The sequence below is a fragment of the Simochromis diagramma genome, unplaced genomic scaffold (genome assembly GCF_900408965.1).
Source record: "Simochromis diagramma unplaced genomic scaffold, fSimDia1.1 OVJJ01000216.1, whole genome shotgun sequence".
NCBI lineage: Eukaryota > Metazoa > Chordata > Actinopteri > Cichliformes > Cichlidae > Simochromis > Simochromis diagramma.
The window spans coordinates 18,122,758-18,128,567 of record NW_024386883.1 but is presented as its reverse complement, the minus strand read 5'-3'; the positions used below and the strand labels follow the sequence as shown (position 1 = coordinate 18,128,567).

The 5,810-nt window shown below is 39.7% G+C and overlaps 1 long non-coding RNA gene across 1 annotated transcript; it reads right to left on the bottom strand.

Annotated features, from left to right (window-relative positions):
* Positions 1-959: 959 nt before the first annotated feature.
* LOC120734056 lies at positions 960-4,571 on the bottom strand. Its single transcript, XR_005695961.1, has 3 exons — positions 4,121-4,571; positions 2,618-2,753; positions 960-1,184 (listed from the first exon to the last, which is right to left on the bottom strand). It is a non-coding gene; the product is annotated as an uncharacterized LOC120734056 (long non-coding RNA).
* Positions 4,572-5,810: the final 1,239 nt, after the last annotated feature.

Sequence of the window (5,810 nt, the reverse complement as noted above, 5' to 3'; positions counted from 1 at the left end):
CTACAGAGGACTGCAAATCTATTCTGTCACATCAGTTTTTGCTCTGTATTACTTCTCTCTCTATGAAAGTGAATCTATTCATCACTATGTTGGAATTAAATTGTTCCTCAAGGAGCCTTTACCCTTTCCAGTGTTACGTAGATATCAACTGGATTAAAAATGGCACTAATGAGGCTTGGTGCCCTAAATAGATTTAGGGTAAAGTCCCGAGCAGAGCTTGTGTTTCAAAAGGCTGTAGGTTACCTGCGGATGAAGGGACTGCGGGTTCGTCTTTGTGCGGCTCTGACTTAATCAGAATAGGCAAACCTTGCTTTGATCGGGTCATGTGGCATTTTTTTTTAGATCCACATCAGATGTGTCAGTTTAAACAGTGATACAGCTCTGAGCAAAGACAAAATCTTTTGATCTTACAATTTGCTTTTTTCATAGTCGTGGACATGACAAGCATTTGCATGTGGAAAATTCCAGCTGACCGGGCCTGCGACAAGAATACCTATTCTTTAAAAGGTGAGGCAAGTGCTCACAGTGCAGCCATTATCCTCCTACAAATGTTTAATTATACATGAGCTACAGTGCACCACCACCTTCCAATGATTAAAAAAACCCAACACAGAACTGTAACTGCACAAAATATAAAGACATAAAGTTTGTGAGTGATTGCATGTGTAAACAGACTGTATTCACATCAGTTACTGCACCGTGGTCTACAATGGCAAAACAGAACAAAACAGAAAAGTATTACCAATGTTCAGTCCTTTAAATGAAAAATCGAATACTTGGGTATTCAACAAGTCAGACCGCTTGAGCAGGTATATCCTTTTTTGTAAATATACATAATTCAGAAACATATACCTGTCAGCTTGAATGACTAATATCCCTCACTGTTGCGACTTTGCTGCCAGTCTGCAGCTTTGCATTCCTCAACACTAACTGATTTGTGAGGGGTGTGGTAACGACAGTGTTAGCCTTGTGTCAGAATTGCGAACTTGTCCAGGGTGTACCCTGCCTCTCGCCCTTGAGTACCTGGGATAGCCTCCAACGCTCCCTGTGACCCTGATAAGGACAAGGGGAAGAGAATAAATCGATGGATGGTCTGACAAAGATTCTGTGGGGTCTTGCTGAATTGCTGTGGACACAACTCTTACACTTTGTAGTTAAACAGGAAGCAGCACACCGGCTGAACACTGTAAGAGATAAAAGAAGACCGGACATTCAGTTCTTACTCTGACCAACTTTACATCCAAAAATTCCAGAAAATAGCTAGTTGTGATGTTTATGGTTTAGAGTTGGATAAGAGCAGTGTTTCCTAAATTGATTTGACACATCAGAGAATCAGTTTATTAGTGAGGAGCATATAATGTGACAGCAGTTAAAATCCATCACTTGTTTGAAGACAACTACATAAATCTATCTGAAGAAAACAGTCAAACAAAAGATGGTTAACTTCTCCCAACTAATGAACAACAGATTTGCAAAGAGGTGAAACATTACGTCCGAGTGAAACTAGAGCACAGGATCTAACCAGAAGCAGTAAGATTGCGTCTAACAAGGTGATGGATGCAAGTTATATGCTTAAGGCGCTTATTGCAAAGTAAAGGTGTCATGCTCAACAGTGCCTCCATCTGACATTACATTAAAAAGACCTGAAATTATTTCAGATGACATAGAAATGTCGACATGAGTAGAGATGAGCTGTGAAATTTGGCTTGTCTTTTGTCCACTGGGCACAAAAAGTTTGAAAACCTCTGGGAAAGACAAGCTCCGAAGCCCCAATTTAGTATTTGGAACAGTGCAAGAAGTGGCCCAAACCTTCATGTTTGGACCACATACATGATAAGTCTGACCTTAGCAGAAATAATACTACAATAGTGTTATGTTCTTAAAATAGTATGTTTGTTGGTTGTGTCTGGAGTCATTGGTGATTATTTAGGAATGCGGAAATCTTAGTCTTGGAACATGGTATCCATGTTTAAGGACAGATTGGTTTAGGTAGAGGAACCACATGACCCTGTGGCAAGACCTGACCTGAGAGAGAAGTGAAGGCTAATCCAGTCCAATAAATATGGAGGATAATTACACCTGAATCCAGGAATATATTAAAAAAACAAAACAAAACTCAGTTCTCTCTTTGTCTCCATGCCCTTTCATATGATACATTACTCAATATGGTTTCTTGAAAATTTTCCTTCAAGGTCAACCTTGACCTTGGGCACTAACAAAAAGGTCAACCTAGGTACTCGTGTCACCCAAGGCCTAGTATATTATTGTGAAGTTTAAAGATGATCCATAAAAAAAAATTGTAAGTAATATAACGTTTTTACTGATTTTCACATTTGGTGTGATCTTGACCTTGAGCCGATTTTCACCTAAAGTAAATCAGCTTGAGTTGTCATTGTTACACAACTTTCGAAAATTATATCTTGAAAACTTTAGACAAAACCAACAAACAAGCAAACAAGCAAAAAGAATCAATTACATTCTCCCAGCCTTTTGGGGAAATGGGGGGTGGGCAGGTTGACTAAACTTGTTCCAAAGCCTTGCAGCTAGTTTGATGAAAAACTCTTTAGCACTTGTATGTACACTGGTTATTTTCAACAGGGGCTCGACCTCGACTCACCAGCTTGCTTGAGATGCAAGTCTGCACGACAGGTTGCCGTGATTTGTCTGGTCTGCTGCCCACCACTCCTTGAAGCATCTTTAACCTGCAGCAACACCCCGTCTCTCTGTCGATTTGTCAAGACATTTATGTGTACCTTCAGAGAAACAGCGTACCAGTGTTAAGTTTAAGTACTCCATCCTAGGTGCTGTCACAGCAAGTTTAGAACAAATATCAACATAAGTGAAATGACATCTGGAGGATTTCAGGCACTTCAGCTCCCAGCAGCACCTGCACAAAGTCACACGGCCTGCTAGCTTTTGTTTACTTCAGGGCCATATGCCGAGAAATACATGTAGCTTTAAGCATTCGCATTTAGACAGGCACACAATCACCTCTCCCTGATGCATATGCACACACAGTAAATACATTCACGGTGCATCGGCACGCATTCCTTATAAAGCAAAGGAGGACAGTTATGTTTTCATCATCAGCACCCAAATCCACAGGAGAGGAAAACAAAGCCAGATGAACACATGGTGCTAAGAGCAGTGATGGATGGCAGAGAGTGGAGTGCAATACAGAAGCAAAGAGGCTCCAGAGATCACGATGACAAGGCTGCAGGTTTTTCCTTCACTGTTTGTTTTCCTCCAGATGCTGCATGACAGACAACCCCTTCCTTTTACAGAAATGCCTCTCGTCATTAATTAAACATCATCCACCTCAGCCCCTGAACATAAGAGAGTAAGTCTTGGAAGTTTTTTTTTTTTTTACGGCAGATGTCAGATGTTTGTGATGTGCCACTGTGCTCGGATGTCACCAGAGGAGAGTGAACCAGGTGGCGAACTGTAAGAACGCAAGGAGAAAATGTAGATTTCTGTGAGATCACATTTTGAATAGAGAGGAACAGGAAAAAATTCACATATAAGTAAGATTCCTCTTCTTTACAAAAAAAAAAAGAGAAGGAGCTAGTTTCAGTGATTCAAAGTTTCTTTTCATCTCACTAAAGGCATTAAAGATCAAAACGTGTTGCCTGCAACTGTAGACCACAACATGAAGGCTATCAAAGCTTCTCAGAATGCCAATGATCAATCACACCACGGCCCGAATTGCCCTTTTTTTTTTTATTGTGCGCACGATGCTGCTTTTATCCTGGCCCCGTATGGCACCATAGGAAAACATATCAATTTAATACATTAATGTGGAAGACTTCTGCTTAGTGTCAGAGGATAAAAGCAGAAGTAAAGGAAAGCATGACAAAGGAAGTGAAAAGAAATCGAGCAGAATTGAAGGAATATGTACCCAGAGCTATTCACAGAATGCAAAAGCAATGGCTGCTTTCTTAGCCAAACCTTGGGAGCTTTTAAGTCTAATTGCTGCGTTATGGTATTGAATCAGTCAGCATAAAAATAGCCAAACATAATGCAGGTTCATGAGAGCAACTCTTTGTTAGAGCAACTCTCTTTGTTTGAGCAACAGCAGATTTTTATGATATGAAAAATGAAGGGGATGAAAAGCTCTTACCATAAGCAACTGCAGAAGAAATGAAACAACATTTCTTCTGCATTTCAGCATTTCTCTGTTAGTTAACGCGCAGACAATGTCTATGGCTGCTGTCTGTGTTTGATATTCAGTGTTTATATGACCTGTGGAAAACCAAAACAAACACATAACAGTTATGATTAACAAAGCCAAACTCTTTTGATTTGAATATCTAAATTAAAGACACAGTCCCAGTCTCAATAGCATCATAAACATTAGTTACCATCACAAAAGCTTCTTATTACTTAGCTGCACTTTTACTAACATTTTAATGTTCAAATGGGGCGTTCTACGTGCTAAATGTATGCACTTTATATTTCCCCTGCAACACAAAATAAGATCTGTAAGTGAAGAAAAGTAGAAATGTCCTTTAGGAACTCATCCCTTTATCAAATTTTCCTTAATGAGGTAGCAAAGAGAATATATATTCACCATGATGGAATACAGATGGATGTGGTTAAAAATACCCACTGAAAGGACTTCTGGTAGTTAAAGACATTTATTGCTGGAGCTGCTCATCATTTTAGTGGCCGCTGGACCTGATGAGCTTGTTAAGTTGGACCTGGAGCTCCATCATATTCTGAGGGCTGGCTATCGGAGCTACTCAAGATGGAATAACAACTGTACTGCAGTTATAATAAGCTATTTTTATTTTTACACAATCAACAGTGCTGAAAGAACAAAAATGGGAGGACCTGACTATTACAAGTTCACAGAAGTGAAGTTGACATCCGAAAACTTTTCATCATAATCATAAGACTTAGATTTAAGACTGTTGTCGAGACAGTCCCTTTAGTTACTCTAAGAACCACACAGGTTAATTGCAAACACAGGATTGAATGACAGCAAATATAATGGATACATTACAAAGAAAATTAACTAAATATTAACTGCAACAATCGAGACTTGAATTTAGAGAAAGCATCTGGCTCTTGGACGTTAGCAACTGAGGGTTACAAGGTGCCTGTGAGGGGCTTGTTCCATGGATGTTTGCTTGGACATATCTGAGGAGTTGGGGTGGGGGTGGGGGGAGTCATCACCTTGGAATCTTTTTCATATTCCTAGTACTGTTACTGAGCAATACTTGCAGTGTGGGTAGTCTATGTAAAGGTAACGAATAAAAACCAGGAGTCAAGGATTCTCAGTAATATATTGCCTTGTTATGACATGCTTACTCTGCCAGGGGTTTTAATGTTGTGGGTGATTGGTTGAAACTGCAACCAACAGACGGTAGACTGTATATAAACCAGTTTATGAGACCAGAGATCACCTGTATGCCAACTATAGGTCTCTTGGCTCAACATTAGTGTTCTGGTTGTTGCCATGTTGGCTGTTTTGGAGACAGAAATATTTCTAGATATAATCCTGTGAGGAACCAAGTACACCCTAGTTTTACCAACCATAGCCTAAAGTAATCAGTTTCTGAATTATTTTTATCAGTCTCACACATCGTTCATACTTTGCAAAATTGCTTTTATTAATTGAGGTTTGTGGACATTTATTTATGCACAGCTCTCGCACAGGTCCTGGAGTTTTGGGCAACACCCTGATTCTTTTCTTTTTCTGCTGTTTAGCTGTTGACATCATATTTGCTTTATTTTCCACTCAGTGCAATCCAGTTTGGTCATTGTTCTAGAAGTATTGTGGTTTGTTCAGATGCAACTGTGCAAAC